Below are 16,376 nucleotides of genomic sequence, written 5' to 3' on the forward strand. Positions count from 1 at the left end.
AAACCCATAGTTGGCATCCCAAACACCTTACTAAACTGCCTTCGCCCACTGTTGAAGGGAACAGATCCCAGTTCGCCTGTCACGATTTCCCCTCAACAGAACAAAGCAATCAAAGATATTCTCCAGTGTATAGAAGTAGGTTTTGTTTCCCGTCGCGATATTGATTTGCCCATTGACCTTACTATATGGAATACCTCAGAACATCTTCTCGGCGCTCTTACACAATTGCAGAAAAAAGCGGGGGAAATGAGGGTCCTGGAATGGCTATCCCCACCACTACAAGCAAAAAGGACAATAAGTACAAAAATTGAACAGATGGCCACCCTGTTATGTAAAGGCCGTACCAGGATAATAGAAATTACTGGAACTGAACCTACAACAATTTACATACCTATAAAAAACGAAGACCTAGACTGGTACCTGCATAATTCGGAGGAGTTAAAGACAGCGTTGCTGGGATCAGGAGCATCTGTTTGTACAGGGCCTTTAATACCACGACATTTCCAATGGTTAAAAGATTGGGACTGGGTTGCAAAACCGTTGCGGTCAGACCAGCCTATACCAGAAGCCGTTACGGTCTTCACAGATGCCGGGAAAAAGTCAAGGAAAGCAGCCATAACCTGGAAGGAAGGGTCCCAATGGAAACATCACATGATTGAAGCGGCTCCAGAAGACAGTCTGCAAACATTAGAACTTCTTGCCGTTGTGTGGGCATTAAGTAAACTACAAGGGCCTTTAAATGTAGTCACAGATTCTTACTATGTAGCAGGGGTAGGACAAAGAATAGAAGATGCAGCAGTCAAGGAAGTCCAGAACAAAAGACTATATGAATTGTTGTTGCAACTAAAACGGGCTGTGAGGGCTAGAACAGAACCCTATTGTGTTATTCACATTCGAAGCCACAAGTGGGATGTAGGATTAGGAGAAGGAAATGCAAGGGCAGATAGATTAGTAATGAATGTAGTTGATGACAAAATAACAGAAGCCAAGGAGTCGCATGCTCGATTCCACCAGAATGCAAAAGGATTGGTGCGAGAATATAGAATAGCAATCCAAGAGGCAAAAGCTATAGTAAGAGCTTGTCCAGTTTGCAGTCATCACAATAGTGGTACAGGGTTGGGTTGTGGCGTAAACCCTAGAGGGTTGAAGAGTAATGACATTTGGCAGATGGATATCACGCACGTTTCTGAATTTGGCAGAATGAGGTATGTGCATGTCACCATAGATACATGTAGCAAATATATCTGGGCCACAGCTCAATCGGGGGAAAAGGCAAATCAGGTGATTAGGCATTTAACCAGCTGTCTCGCAGTAATGGGACTGCCAAGAGAAATAAAGACTGATAATGGACCTGCATATATTAGTCAGAAGGTCAGTCGATTTATGAGATTGTGGGGAATCAAACATGTTACAGGAATTCCTCACTCACCCACGGGGCAAGCCATAGTTGAAAGAGCAAATGGAACCTTGAAACAGTATCTAAGAAAGCAGGAGCAAATAACAGATCCGCAGGAAAAATTAGCCAAGACTCTTTTTGTTCTAAATCATTTATGTGTTTTTGGGGATGAAAGTGAACCACCAGCAGTTAAGCATGCAGAAAAGGAAGGACAGAAGGAGAAACAGAGTCTAAAAGCTGTCGTTCGATATAGAGACCCGAAAACAGGACTATGGAACGGTCCTGCGGAAGTCTTGTATTGGGGCAGAGGTTATGTTTGTGTTTCCACCCCCTCAGGAACACTGTGGATTCCAGCTAGATGGGTGAAGCCCTGGATTGATACAGCCAATGGCCAGTAACCTCCTTGAGCAGCTCTCCATATCTGTGAACACAGCCCTCGAGCAACTACGAGGATTGACTGGACTCGAATTAAATTGGGAGACACCGCAGGACTGGGTATCAATCGTTACCGAGCTCCGTGGATACCGTAAACAAATTACCATACCAGATATTGAGTGTGAAAGCTGCCCTGGGCCGTGTTCTGTGTGGGTCAGGTTGTTATGTGGGGGATGTGGTAAGATTGTGTGGATTGCAAAAGGGTTATTGAGATCACCTTGGTGTAGGAAATGCTACCATGAGTGGCTAAGCGTTAGGGAAGAGAATGCAGTAAGGTCCTTCATCGCGTATAGGAGGACACAAGGGTTAGACCCCACGCAGGAAGAACTTGAGTGGGTAGAAAGGGCTTTTCAGACTCAGCAACATGCAGTTAAGATTGAGAAACAAAACTACTCCAGCGTTATGGGAGTTCAGTGTGTGGGTAACATTTTTATCCCACCATGGTGGCAAGTGGAAGATAACAACTGGGGTGAAGTACTGGCTACTAGGGCTATGGTTGAGCAGTCAGCTCATAACTACCACAGCAATCCTGGACATCAACCCGAGAGCTAATATGTGGATTGCATGGGCCAATGCAACAGGAGTTAATTCCTTTTGCTTATCCATGGCTACCCCAAGTGATCCATTTAGAACATGTCTCATTGGACTACCCTTAATGGATTTTGAAGAATTTGATGCTTGGACTAAATTCAAAATAGAAAGAAATCATACGGTAACATGCATAGCGGCCTTTTTATCAACTAGAGTCCCAAGGGTACAACCATTTCTTAATAGCCAGTGTAACCAAACAATTTGCCCCCCTTGTCAAAGAGGATCATTTATGCCAACAACATTTGCACAACAAATGGCCAATATTACGATGACGTTAAATAGAACAGGAACAGAACCTCAAGAACTGCAGCTGTTGGGATCTAAGGCAGGAAACTATTGTATCGAGTTCGGGCACCCCGGAGAATACCCATGGGAAGACCCGCTTAGCAGGCCCAGTAATGGCAGTACTATTGTGTCTCCTTTTGATCATAGATATCAGAAAGGCACTTATTGTGGGTCTAGATTTATTGCAAGTATTGATGCTATTAACCGAAGACCAAAACAATTACCACCCGGAATCTTTTTAATTTGTGGGGATCGGGCATGGGCAGGTATACCATCAAAACCTTGGGGAGGCCCCTGTTATCTTGGAAAACTTACGATGTTTGCCCCCGATTTTCAACAACTTTTACATGCTAATGGTACTTGGAATCAGAAGCGAGTTAGGGAGCGGCGATCAACTAAGCTGCTGGGAGAAGGTTGTCAGGATGAAGTACAGCTATGGGACAAGCCCGCAAATACCATTGCTTCTATACTTCTCCCCGGAGTTGCAGCAGCACAGGCGTTAAATCAGTTGGGAAAACTTGCCTGTTGGACCGAGAAACAAATAAATGTAATCACAAATATATTATCTCAGTTAGCTGTAGATGTTAGTAGTGTTAGGCATGCGGTATTGCAAAATCGTGCTGCTATAGATTTTTTATTACTAGCTCAAGGACATGGGTGTCAGGATTTTGAAGGGATGTGCTGTATGAATTTGTCAGACCATTCTGAATCTATTCACAAGCAGTTACAACAATTGAAAGACAATATGAAGAAAATCACCGTTGAGTCAGCCCCAGTAGGTGAATGGTTGGACTCATGGGGTATGAGAGGATGGGTGAAAAATGTACTTATGATGTTGGCTGGACCAGTTTTGCTTGTTGTTATAATTTTGCTTTTTGGACCATGTATTTTACAATGCATTCAGAACCGCTTAATTGCATTAACTACGGCCTTGTTAGAAAAACACGCTAACCTCGTAATCCAAAAAGAAAACGGGGGAAGTGTGGAGACTTTTGTGGCAGAATGGTTAGGCGAGAAAGGCCATGACTGTACAAACTTGCCAGAGATAAAACATAACTAGTGCAGAGACAGTCTCAAGGACGGATTGCCCTTGAGATATGGGGAGGAGAACAAGAATGTGGTAAACAGAACGAAAAAGAAGGACCAGGGACTGTCTGGTAACCGCAAGAATGCAGAAGCACATAGCTATGTTTCGCAGTGTCGTAGATAGCAGAATAACCAATGATGAGCTATACTTTTGCAATATGTATGAGCTAATTAAATAATGTATTTAAACACGAGTGTAATGATCAATAAACGAGATTTGCTTGACGACCACCTGGTGTCTGCGTCTCCCTTCTCCGACAATAGCCTCTTGAAGATGCCACCTCCTGTAATGGTTAACAGTTCTATTGTTGTGATGTCTGCTTTGTTTGAATGGTTTCTCCAATTATTCCCCTAAGTCATTGGTTTGCTCCTAGTTTGTATCCTCCTACCCACCTGTCAATCCTGCTTCAAGCCTAGCCCTTGTTTTGTCACGTTCCCCATCTGTCATTACACCCATTTGTCAGTTTTCCCTTAGGCCAGCCTCCTACCTGAACCGCCCCTGTGGAAATCCCCTAATCTCCAATGTCCCATTGGCCCATGTGACCCACTCTGCTCCCCTTGTTTCCCCTATTGTATTGTTGAATGGAACCTTCCACTCCTCCCATAGTTTCTTCCTGTTGGTTAAAATTTTGTACCCGCCCTCTGGCCTCCCCCAGATAAAAACCCACACAGTTGTGTTCTTGGTCTTCAGTCCCTGGATGCTCCAGTGGAGTAAAAGCCTTTGGAACCCACACTGGAGATCTCCTCCTCATCCTTGTCTCCACCGTGAGCCTACCAATATCCTTGTGCCGTGGAGCATTTGCTCTAAGCCGCACCTTGGGTCACCCCGCTCCCGAGTGTCACGATCCGCTAACACAAGTGGGAGTCGTGAGAGGTTCGTTTGATCTAAGAGTGCAAAACGGACACCAAGGGATTTCAGTTTAAATCACAACAGCAGTAATGCATCTTTATTTTAGTGCAAACAACATGGGTTATGCGATAGAGGATAGGGAGAGAGAGAGAGGGAGAGAGGGATAAAGAGGCAAAATGCCAAGAGAAAAAAGGGGGGGGGTTATAGCTACCAACGGACGAGACAGGGTCGCCGGTGTCTTCTTCCATGGGGACATCTCTCTCAAAGAAAGTAACTTGGAAAAGTCATTTTTACAGTCTGTTTCAAAGCAAGGGGCAGCTGGCCAAGAGGTGGGGAAATTCCTTGGCTATTTTGATGAGACCCCTTGCTCTGGGAAGCAGGTGTAAGGTACAGAACAGGCCGCTCCTTACAAGTCCCTGCTCAGCAGCAGGAATGAAGGCAGTGTACCTTGACAGCACAACAAGCACACCTGCAAACCATCACCTGGCAAGCTTCCACCTCAACCAGGCCAGAACCCCTGCACAAAGTTCCTTGGGGTCTTCAGGGTCTTGGTCTCTGTTCTTGCAATGCTTATGAGGCAGATGAGGGAAACTTCAGACCGTCTCTTACAGGCCTCTGCCCATGTTTAGAGTTTGAACACTCCATCTCTCCATATTTTCTCATGAATTAAGGGATATTTTAGTGTATCACAGTCCATGTCCATGGCCTTACCAAAAGAACTTTCAGCCCCAATACTAAGGCATCTCCTCATTCTCCTTTCATCTGAGACTTGACTCCTTCTTTACTGACTTCATGTTGTCTTCTACATGTCCTCACTCTGTCCTTTTCTCTCACCCAAGGGGAGGATCGAGGTCTGCAGGTCTCATCTGTGTACTGAAATAGTTAATATCTCACCCAGACCTGCAGATTGTCATGATGGTTTTTGCCTGGTCCAAAAGCAGTCACAGTGATGAATTTCAGGCTGCCCTGGAGCTGTGCCAAGATCTCAGGGGGCCCGGCCAGAACAGTCGTGGCTGTTCTGCCTACATGGCTGGTCCCAGGCCCCTGCTTCCTTCAATTTCAGCTGCAGGCCCATGGCTTCCCCTCCCTGTGCCCGGCAGCCGCTGGGGCCGTGCGGGCTGTGGTGAAGGAGGCCTGGTGGAGCCCGGCTGGGTGCAGGCCAGGGTGGAGCAGGGCCGGCCTGACCAGCACCCAGTTAACTCTTCACAGCTGGAAACAACAGAGAGCTTTCCTTGGCTTGACTGTCTTTCAAATGTGGATTTCACAGAGGAGAATCCAGCTTCTAAATGGTTTCATAGGTTGTCAGTTCTCAGAGCCAGCCAGCTATTGGTTTTGCTAAGCACAGAGGAAGTTCTTAGCAGCCCCCTCCTAGAAAAATCATTTGCATGGGTGGCTTCTTCCCTCCTCACCAAGTATCAACTAATACAAACCAGCACAGACACTCATGGTGTAACAGGAAGCAATTTTGAAGCAATTGTTTTAAAGCAAAATCAGTTATTGCACAGAGATTGATGTCACTCCCCCACACCACTGGAGAGAGACAGTGACTCCACCACCTCCCCTCTGGCCAGCTCATTCCAATTCCCCATCAGCCTTTCTGTGAAGAACTCCTTCCTATTGTGAAAAATGAGGTTCACTCACTTAATAAATTATAAAAGGTTTAATATAAACAAAAAGACAATTGGGAGACAAAGATAATAAAGCAAAGGGTTAAAACAGCCAGGGTATCTTGGTGCATTGCCAGGAACACACCTGGTATCTTTGGAACACTCCTTTTATCCCATTCTGCTGTGGGGTTTTAATGCATACTCATATTTTTCCAAAAAGTATTTTGCATGTCTACGCCCTGAATCCGCCTTTTTAGAGCATGTGTCTTAAAGATTTTATTTCCCTTTATCACATTTTTATTTGGGCTGGGCTTCCTTCTTCTGCAGGCGGTCAGTGTTGATAGCAGCCTGGGCCCCTTCATTTGTTTCCTGGAGGTTATCTTGCTTTGCACAGACAGGACATTGCCCTAATGTCCAAAATTCTTCTTCACCTATGCCTAAAACTTAAAGCAGGAGAAAAAGACATTGCAAAAGTATATAACATACAGCATTCATCTTAATACTTGCAAAAGCCAGTATCACAATATGGATTTATAACAAGGTACCTTTTATTGTCCTGTATTTTTGATCTAGTAGTGGCTCTTTTTGTTTTGTCCTATGTACTAAGTGGTCTATCTAAAGTCTGATGTCTGTTAATCCTTTGTCAATTCAATAAAGAATTAATTTTATAATAAACCTAATCAGCCATTCTTAAGAACTTGTGAACGAGAGACATTTGGGGTGCAGGCTGCCTCAAAATGAGCTGCTGCCACAAAGCTGAGACAAAGGCAGAACTTGTCTAAACTTGTCTCCGTTTGTAACAGCAGGGCCCAAACAGAGGCGGAGGAAGAAGGAGCAGGAGCTGTTTTGCAGCCATGCCCAAGAGAGACTGGAAGGATGCCCTCCCTCTGGTCTCACTTGCTTGGCTTTCTGACAGGCTCTGAGGCAGGGGCTGCAGTTCCTCAGTTGTGGGGCCCAGAACCAAACCCGGGATCCCGGCACTGCCTGACAGCGCTCCGGACGCCAGCACGGTTGTGCGTCCGAGTCTCGGCCACCGTGCTGCTGCTTCATTTGCTCTTAGACACACCCACAGCTCCCTGTTAAGCCCAGATGCTCTCTGGTTCTGCCCTCTTCCTGATCCTGAGCAGGGATGGAGCATTACTGTGCTTTCAGGAAGCTATTCTTGAAAGCCTCAGGCATTCTAAGCTCCTTTGCCATCTTGTGGATGCTTGACACAGAACCCCTCACAGCGGGGTTCAGGGCATACTCAGCTTGGCTCTTCCAAAATCCAAGGCTCAGGGTACTCAGCAAGACCTTTAACTCCACAATGTTGTGGAACTGGACCTTCAGCACAGGGACCTATCCAGCCTGATCTGCGCTCGTTCCTCTGCGTCTCTGAACAAAACACAGTGCAGAAGAGAACAGCAGGAGGGGCCTGTGTGTCTCAGGGCTCAGGATTTGTGTCACAGATCTCCAGAATTGTGACCCTTCAGCTCCACACAGATGCAGGTTAAGTGAAAAAGCCAAACTGTTTATTGCTGGAAGACAAAGCAAAGGGATGAGTTGAGAGGCAAAAAAGGGGGTGGCACAGTCTGAGGGCTGGGGGGATGGAGCTGTCAAAAAGGAGGGAGAGTGGAAGGGAAAAAGAAGGAGTAGGCAGTGTCTGAGGGCTGCAGGGAGGGAACTATCTACAGGCAGGGAGAGGGCTGAAGCCACATGAGCTTCCCACAGGCTCAGCTGTGCCAGTCATTAGCTGTGCCTGGAGCTCCAGCTGGTCTCTTCTGGTGTCAAGGTATTCTCATCGTCCATGGCATCTGGAGGTCTTAAATGAACACTGTTTCTTCTGAGCCAGCAGATGAGCCTACTTCTGCAGCTCTTTCACTGAATATCAGTTGAACTACTATGTTTGTCTGGGAAGGGCTGTCATTCCTCCTCAGGGCTTAAAAGGCTGGAAGAGAGAGGAACAGAGCCACAATCAGAGCCCGGATCTGTGGGAATCCTAGGAGAATGTCCTGCCAAGGCCATCCCAGCCTGCTCTTGCCAGAGTTACAGGAGGGGAGTGGCCAACGGGATCAGCTGCAAGGTCCTGGTCACGAATCCACACCCCCCAAACCCCCTGCTTCGCGTCCCTGAAATCTCTCTGTGCTCTGCCCACACCACCCCTCGTCCACACAGGGAGCAAAGCCCTCTGTTGCCAGGGCAGAGACTGCAGCTCCCCCCGCCAGCCCCCACAGACAGCACTCACTCACCCTTACTGAAGGCCTAGAGCTCTTCCTGCTGCCCCCTCATGGGTACCTCGACCATCTCTGGGAACACAGAGCCTGTCAGGGCCCCAGCGGCACAGCTCCCTGCCAGCGCCGCTGCCAGCCCTGGGGCCACACGCCCTCCCGCCCCGGCAGGGCTCAGCCCGGGCCCTTGCCGCATCCTGACTCAGCCCAAGGGCACGGCTGCCAGAGGCCGGCAGCAGCCCCGAGGGCAGCCGGGGCTCCAGGGCGCCGGGCCCGGGTGCCGCTGCCGGGGCAGCAGCCGGGGCTGGGGCCGAGCTGCGGTGGGGCGGGGAGGGAGCCCGGGCTCGTGGCTCACCGATGAACCTGATGGCCGCCGCTCGCAGGGACTCCTGTGGGCTCTGCAGGTACGGCAGGGCCCGGCGCAGGTCCTCAGCCGCTCGGTTCCTGTCCTGTGCCAGCTGGAGAGAGCGGCAGGAGGGAAGGGTTGGTGCGGGCTCTGCCCCTCGGCCGGGCGCTGTCTGCGGCCAGCCCCGGCCTCCCGTGCCCGCCCAGCCCTGAGGCCCGGCCAGCAGCCGCTGGCGCCGGGCTCTGGAGGGGGCAGAGGGCCGGCTGCTGCCCGGGGAGCCGCGGTGCCGACCCAGCCCACAGCGCCACTGGGCCAGGGTGAAACAGAGAAATTAGGAATCATTTATAAAAATTGCCCTGAGTAAAAGAAGGGGCTACAAAACCTGTGTGAAATGCTGACTGCTCCCAAAAGAGCAGGAAGAGAATAAAGACTGCAGGATGAGATAAAGAGCTAGAATACGTAAACAGGATGCAAGCATAAATGCACCATAGGGTGAGGGGGTTCCTTGGATTCTTTTGGACCCCTAAGCCACAAGAAATGGAAAGAGAGGGTTCAAAAGAACTGAAAGGAGCATGCACAAAAAGACAAGGTGAAAATTTCAGCTGAAGGAAAATTGGTGACTTCAGCCCCAAAGGCCTCCAGACGACCACCAGAGTGACCAACAAGGAGCAGTGCGCAGCTGCAAATAGGCGTAGAACTAATTTTAGTATGAAGCGGGGACAGGCAGGGTTAGCAAATGAATCTGTATTAGACATACTGTGTAACCCTAGTTTGTAGAGAATAAAAAGGGAGAAACAAGACTCCAAGGTGTGCATGCTTTCGGAGGAGATATCCCCCATGCACCTGAGCACTGAATAAATTCATACCTACTCTCATAACTATTCTGTGAGTTATAGAGTTTTTCTTTCCGCATACCAAGGGCTCCATTGGCACCCGGCTCGGGGCCACGGGAGCCTGGAGAAGAACGTGTGCGGCCCAGGGAAGGGAGCGGTGTGTGGGGCGCAGGCTGGCACCCCTGGGTGGGGCACTGGGCAGGGGCACAGATGCCAGCACCACACACTGAGTGCTGGGGCCAAGGGTCTTCTCCAGGCTGAGGCTGGGGCTTCCAGGCTGTCCTTACCAGACACTCTGCAAAGTTCAACAGCTGCTCCTTCTTCATCAGCTGCTTGAGATTCCTTCTCTTTAGGAACTCGGCCACTCGAATCAGCGCTTTCCGAGAGGCCTGGAGAGCAGCAGAGATGCAGAGATGGCACTGCAGCCAAGGGCACAGGACTCTTGTCTGGGTGACAGGGCCCAGAGGAGGCTGCAGCCTGGGAGGTTCTAGGGCATGAGGAAGCCAATGCCCCTGCCAGGGATGCACCAGCATCACACAAAACCTGACCTTCGCCACATGCTGGTTCTCATCATGGCAGTGGATGAAGAGGGGAATCAGGCTCTGGCTCAAAATCTTCTCCAGGGGCTTTTTTCCCTCATCCATTACCAAGTCCATCATCTTGAAGAAGAGGTCAAGGGAGAGCAGCTGCACATGGCTGTGATCCTGGAGGAAAGGAAGAGAAAAAGAACTTAATACCAATTACTCCAGGCTCACCTGGGTGAAGCCCCAAATATCTGTAAAGCGCAAAGTTCTGTACAGCAGCCAGTGCTTGTGGCTGGGGGCACAGAGCCTTACATGGTCAAAGAGCAGCAGGAGTGCCTCAGCCAGCTTTGGGGCAGTGGTACTGGATATCAGGATGTCTTTGTTCTTGAGCATATTAGTGAACACATGGAGGGTCATGCCAACCACATCTCTGTCTGCATCACCCAGCAGCTCCAGAAGGCTTTGAGACAGGCTGCACATTCTTACGGCCTGTGTGGAAAACAAGGCTGTGCTGGGAAGCCATGAACGGCCCTGGCACTGCAACCCCACTCTGCTGCCGCCGGGCCCAGAGGCCAAAGGCCTGTCCCAAAGCACTCAGGCAGGTGAGGCAGGAGAGCTGGGAGCAGCTGCCTCAGCTCCTGAAGCCCAGCCAGCACAAGGAGCTGCTTTCCCCAGCACAGCTTCAGCCGCTGCCCTGTCCTCACCATCAAGGGGTCCTTGCTGAGCACCATGAGGCCTCTGAGTGCCAGGCGACGCCTCTGCCTGCACTCATTCTGCAGGTGCATTGACATGATCTCCAGGGTGCTGTCACCACATGCACTCAAGTCCAGGCAATCCAGGACCTGAAAGGCACAGGGCAGTGAGAGGGGACCCAGCTGGAACCTGGAGCCTGGAACCACACAGGGCTGGGTCCAGGCAGCGGCACAGGGAGCAGGCACTGTCCCAGGCAGCTGTGGCTATGCAAGGGCAGAGAGCTGAGAGGCAGGTCAGTGAGGTAGTGCTGGCCATCAAGCTCACCTCCACAAGGAATGCCAGGAAGGGCAGATCCCAGCATGGCTCCTCCCCGCTGAGCAGCCGGAGCAGGCGGAGTGCAATCCCAGAACATAAGGATAGGGAGGCACCGTGCATCTCCCTGGAAGGGGGGAAAAAGGCACCAAGACCCTGAGGTGGGGAGGGCAAACCTCTCCTAGGAATGACTCACTGAGGTCTGGTCTTTCCTCAGCATCCCTGGAGGGACTATGGGTACTTTGGGAGGTGGCTCCTTCTGGGCATCCTCTCCCGGCCTTTTCCAGTCTGCTCAGCCGTCTCTCAGTGACCCTCTGACCCAGGACCACAGGACTGTGGGGGACACCTCAGGCACAGGGCACAAAAACTGGAGGTAGCGGGGAGAAGGGGGACTCACCTGGCCAACAGACCCACGGCATAGTGCTGGGTGTCAGCACAGAGCAGCGTGTCCCAGCCACGCTTGCGCTCCATAGCCATCAACTCACTATCATAGTGCAAACAGCAGAGCAGAGCCTTCATGGCCTGCACTGCAAACCTGTGTGCAGAGCAAAGCCCAGGTCACACTGGGAAAACTGGCAGTATCTACAAAGGCATGGGAAGGACAGGAGGACTGGCACCTGTTGGGGTTGCTGGGAAGGCGGTGTTCCTCCTGGCATGCTCTCCAGAAGATGTCAACTTCCACTGGTGGCATCTGCTGGGTGGTGATGACAACATGGAACAGCAGAGCCACAAACAGGCGGGCGGAATAAAGGATCATCGCCTCGTGGCACTCAGGCACTTGGATAATCACCCAGAGCACCAGAGTTGCCTGCAAAAGAAGCACCCAAAGACAGCGCTCAGTGCCGAGGTGTCCATGGGGCAGGGCCCAAGGGGACACACAGGGGGAGCAGCGGGCCTGGTGTCCCCTGAGCCTGCCCCTAGCCCAGGTTTCAGCCCAGGACTCCCAGAGGCAGGGAGAGGGTGGAGAGCTGCTGGAGAGGTGATGTGGGACTGAGCAATGGCCCATAAACTCACAGCCAGGGAAAAAACCTTCTTGTTGTCCCCATCGGAGGTGCACATGCTGTGCAGAGGCCAGTCCTCCATCACACAGAGCAGTGTTGCCAGCACCTTCTCCACTGTTGGTCCTGACGAGGCGATAGTTCTCCACATCATTGCAGCAGCTCTGTGGGATCAGAGCTCTGTGTCAGGGGTGTCTCAGTCATAGCACCATGACCTATGCAGCTGTGGGAGCCCAAGTGACAAAGCCCCAGTGCCCTGAGGGGCAGGGAGGGAACATTGGCAGCAGCCTGGAGAAACAGAGGGGCCCAAGGCTCCTGGACCTCTCTGCCTGTTGGGCAGACCCCATTGGACAGACTGTGCAGGGCAATGGGCCCTAAAGGCTGGTGAGCCCTGAGCTCTGAAGGCACGTGGGCCCCATACCTGTCACATGATGGGGCACAGTGCAGCAGGGTCAGCACCACATCAACAGGGTGTTTTTCAGCCAGCTTCAGAATGTTCATGGCCAGCCTGGCACCCACAGTGGCATGGGACATGAGACTCTGGTGAATGTTTTTCACCATGGCTGGCACCTGGAGGAGGCATGGGGAAGACTTGGAGCACTGTAAAAGGGATCAGCTTCCCCAGCTTCCCCCAAGAAGTGCTTCCCTTCCCACCACACTGTGCTGGCCTGAAAGGCTGAGGGGGCCCAGTGGCCATGGCTTGAGGGGGCACACGACCCTGGGAGGCCTCCAACCCTAGCCCCAGGCTGGGTACCTGCTGAGAAGAAAATCCTCTCTCCTCAAAGAAATCTGTAGAGGGAGCATGAATAATTGTGGGAGTGGGCATGGTGTCAGTATTTGCGATGTCCTGAGCCACTCCAGTGTCGGCGTTTGTGGTGGCCACGTCCTCAGTCACTTCCACGTCATCCTTTGCCCTGTGATCATTCATTGCACTGTCAGAGTCTTCTGAGCACTCAGCCAAATCTGGGCTGGTTTCAGTCTTTGTCATGCCCTGAGTCTCTCCACTGATAGTGTCTGTGATGGCCACACCAGTGCTGAAGTTTGTGATGGCCATGTCCTCAGTCACTTCCACGTCAGCCTTTGCCCTGTGATCATTCATTGCACTGTCAGAGTCTTCTGAGTGCTCAGCCAAATCAGGGCTGGTTTCAGTCTTTGTCAGGCCCTGAGTCTCTCCACTGATAGTGTCTGTGATGGCCACATCCTCAGTCATTGACATGAGAAAAGCCTCTTCCCAGTTTTCAGTCACTGAGGTGTCAAACTTTTCTGAGTGGTCAGGTGAATCTGGGCTGACATCAGGCTCTGCCTGGAGCTCAGTCAGCCCAGAGTCAGGCTTGGCTGTGCTCTCAGTTGCTGTGGTACTGTTCTTTCTACGCTGAATGGGCACAGACTTCCGGAACATCTGCAGGAGAACAAAGGGAAACTAGGCATGTTCCATGGAGTGCTAAAAGTGCAGTTCTCAGCTGAGCAGTGGCAGCAGGCCCAGACCAGGTGGGGATGGCTGCAGGTACCTTCAGCGTTCTGCGGAAGCGGCCACGGGAGGGATCCTGCTCTTGTGTCCGGTCCATGGCCGCATCTGGCAAAGAGTGAGCGCAGCCAGCGCTGAGGGGCTGTGGGAGAGGCCAGAGAACACAGCCCAGCCCTGCACTCCCCAGGCAGGGACAGCCCTGGGATGTGCCAGGGGATGGAGCAGGGCTGCTGTGGGGGGTGGGGCAGCCCTGGCCCCTCTTCCATTCTGTCTGTGGGCATGTCCAGAGCAGGTGGGATGGGATGGGGCCAAGCTGGTTGCAGCCATCAGCCCTGTGGCCCAGCTCTGCTACTCACCATCCTGCAGTGGCTGGAACTGCTCCGGCTCTTCAGGCTGTTGTGCTGGAGCAGCTCCAGTGTCCTTCTTTCTTTTCCCCCTGACCACTTTGAATAGGCTGAGGAATCTGCCTGCCATGCCAGAGTCTGGCCTTGAGGGCACCTTAAAGAGAGATGCCTTGGGAAAACTCTGAGTCAACAAATCCCGCAGTTGTGCCTTGAAGACGCCTGCGGTAGAGATGCTGCAGGAAGACTACAGGACAGCAAGTCCTGCAGTCTGCTCTTGAGGGCTCTGCCACAATGACAGGAGACTCCTCTTAAATGATTCTGGTCACCGAGTCCCACAGTCTCACCTTGAGGGCACAGGCCAGAAGGATGGCAGATGCCTCAGGAAAGCTCTGGGTTACCAAGTCCCACAGTCCGGCCTTGCAGGCACCTGCAGAAGAGAAAAGCCTTGGGAAGGCCACGACCACCAAGGCCCGCAGTCTTTCCACAAGGTCACCTGTAGGAGTAAAGCCTCGGAAAAGCTCCAGGTCAGACACAAATGAGTGTGCTGTGCGGGGTCTCCTCACAGCACCACTCTGGCGTGTCCTGTCCCGTCGCATGCACCGAGCACTGTGGTGTGGTCCTGTCACTGCCAGCTCCTATGTCACCACGTGTCACAAAGGGCCCTTTGACACCCTGTCCATTTCCATCTCATGGTGACCATATGTCACAAAGGGCCCTTGCACACACTGCCCTCTGCCCTGGGGCCGCCCCCATCCCCCCCAGAGTAGCCCAGGTTGGACGGAATCCCTTGCCCAAAGTGTCTAAGACAGCCCGACAGGATCTTTAGGAACGCCTCAAACCATCAGCAAACGCTGCCCTGCTCTGCAGGCTCAGGGCAGCAGAAGAAGCCCCCAGGGCTGCCGATACAGATGGAAGGGCACGGGGCCTTGCACAGAAGCTGGCATGGCTTCCTTTGGACACATCCCGGCTGATGGCCATTGTAAACTTGCAGGTGTGACACAGACAAGGAACGTGTGGGCCAGAGCACGAATGCTGCTCTGAGCCCTGGGGCCCAGCCAGCACTGAAATCAGCAGGTGTGGCAGAGTCCCCACCGACACAGACCTGCCACCCCACCCCAGCCCTGGCAGTGCTGGTGCCCATCTCCTGCCCCAGAGACCTGTGTCCCTGGTGGGCTTCTGTGCCAGAGGGCAGCCAAAGCCCATGTGCATTGGGGACTGGGCTCCTTCCTGCAGGGGTCTTGGCTGGAGCTCCTGGAGCTACTGCTGGCCACTCTTGCTATCTGTCAAATGATGTTGCTCCTTCCTGGAATGATATTTTCCATGGAAGGGGTTTGCAGTAGCACAAAAACACCATCCGCTGCTGAATTTCTTAGGATGGTTAGATTGTACAGAAGCACTGTCATGTTTCAGTGTGATCTTCGGTCTGTTTTTCTGGGAGAAACATTAGCCCAGTCTCTGATGTCCAAGGCTTCAGTTGCTGCCTGTCTGTCTGTGTGCAGCTGATACAAGGCAAACATTTTCCCCAGACACAAAAAGTCCTGCCCGGACAATCACAGAGCTACATCTATTTTTAGTTTTAACTTTTTTAAATTTTTCCAGAGCCTGCTGGCTGTGTTCAAGGTTTTCTCCCAATTTTCTCCCTAGTGCACATTCTCCAGAAATTGTGCTTTTACATCCTTTTGCATTTATTAAATTTACCTGCAATGACCAGTCAATCAAAACCCTGGGAATCCTTCAACTTCAGGTTGAACCCAGGCAAAATACTTATCTCCCACATCTGAAGCCATGAACTGCCAAGTACTGTCCCTGGTGTCATACCCTGTCCCCTGTAGGTGTCCTGATGCCATTTCAAAGGGGTTGCTAATGAAAATAATTTTAATATTTTTGTAGTTTCCACACTGGCATTAAAATCCTTGACTAGAAAAATCACATGTCAAAATTTCTAGGATTCTTCCATACCAAAGCTGTCATTTTCACCCTGGATTTTAGAGTGTCTGAAGAGTCACACAAGATTTTAGTTTTAGACATTACAGAAAAAGTCTTTGCTGTTTGGCTATACCATTCCATCAGCATATAATCCTGATGATTCCTTTAGGCAGGAGCAGCGAACGCAAGAATGAGCCAAACAAGCTATTCCTGTGTTCTCATGTCCTGCACAGCAGTAACTGGGAATTCAAGAATGGATTCAGGAGGCAATGGGTGCACAGGGAGCCACAAAGACTTTGGGATGCTGAAATGGACCAGCGTGGTGCCTGTGCCCAGGCTGCACCGGGCTGAGTCCAACTGGGTGATCTAACAATGGTTGAATGGACACACCATGGGCCACTGGAGACTCCTGCTCCTAATTCTGTGAGCTACAATATTCATTCGTGATTCACCTGACGATTTTTTCATCTTTGCTTGA

The 16,376-nt window shown here is 51.3% G+C and overlaps 1 long non-coding RNA gene and 1 pseudogene across 1 annotated transcript; both read right to left on the reverse strand.

Moving 5' to 3' along the window:
- LOC131589807 (uncharacterized) overlaps positions 1-16,376 on the reverse strand; it is a 583,542-nt pseudogene that overhangs the window by 415,102 nt on the left and 152,064 nt on the right.
- Positions 7,459-9,059, reverse strand: LOC131589905 (uncharacterized). The gene is made up of 3 exons (XR_009279874.1): positions 8,813-9,059; positions 8,479-8,535; positions 7,459-8,177 (listed from the first exon to the last, which is right to left on the reverse strand). It is a non-coding gene; the product is annotated as an uncharacterized LOC131589905 (long non-coding RNA).

This window comes from Poecile atricapillus, chromosome 30, assembly GCF_030490865.1.
Source record: "Poecile atricapillus isolate bPoeAtr1 chromosome 30, bPoeAtr1.hap1, whole genome shotgun sequence".
NCBI classification, from domain to species: domain Eukaryota; kingdom Metazoa; phylum Chordata; class Aves; order Passeriformes; family Paridae; genus Poecile; species Poecile atricapillus.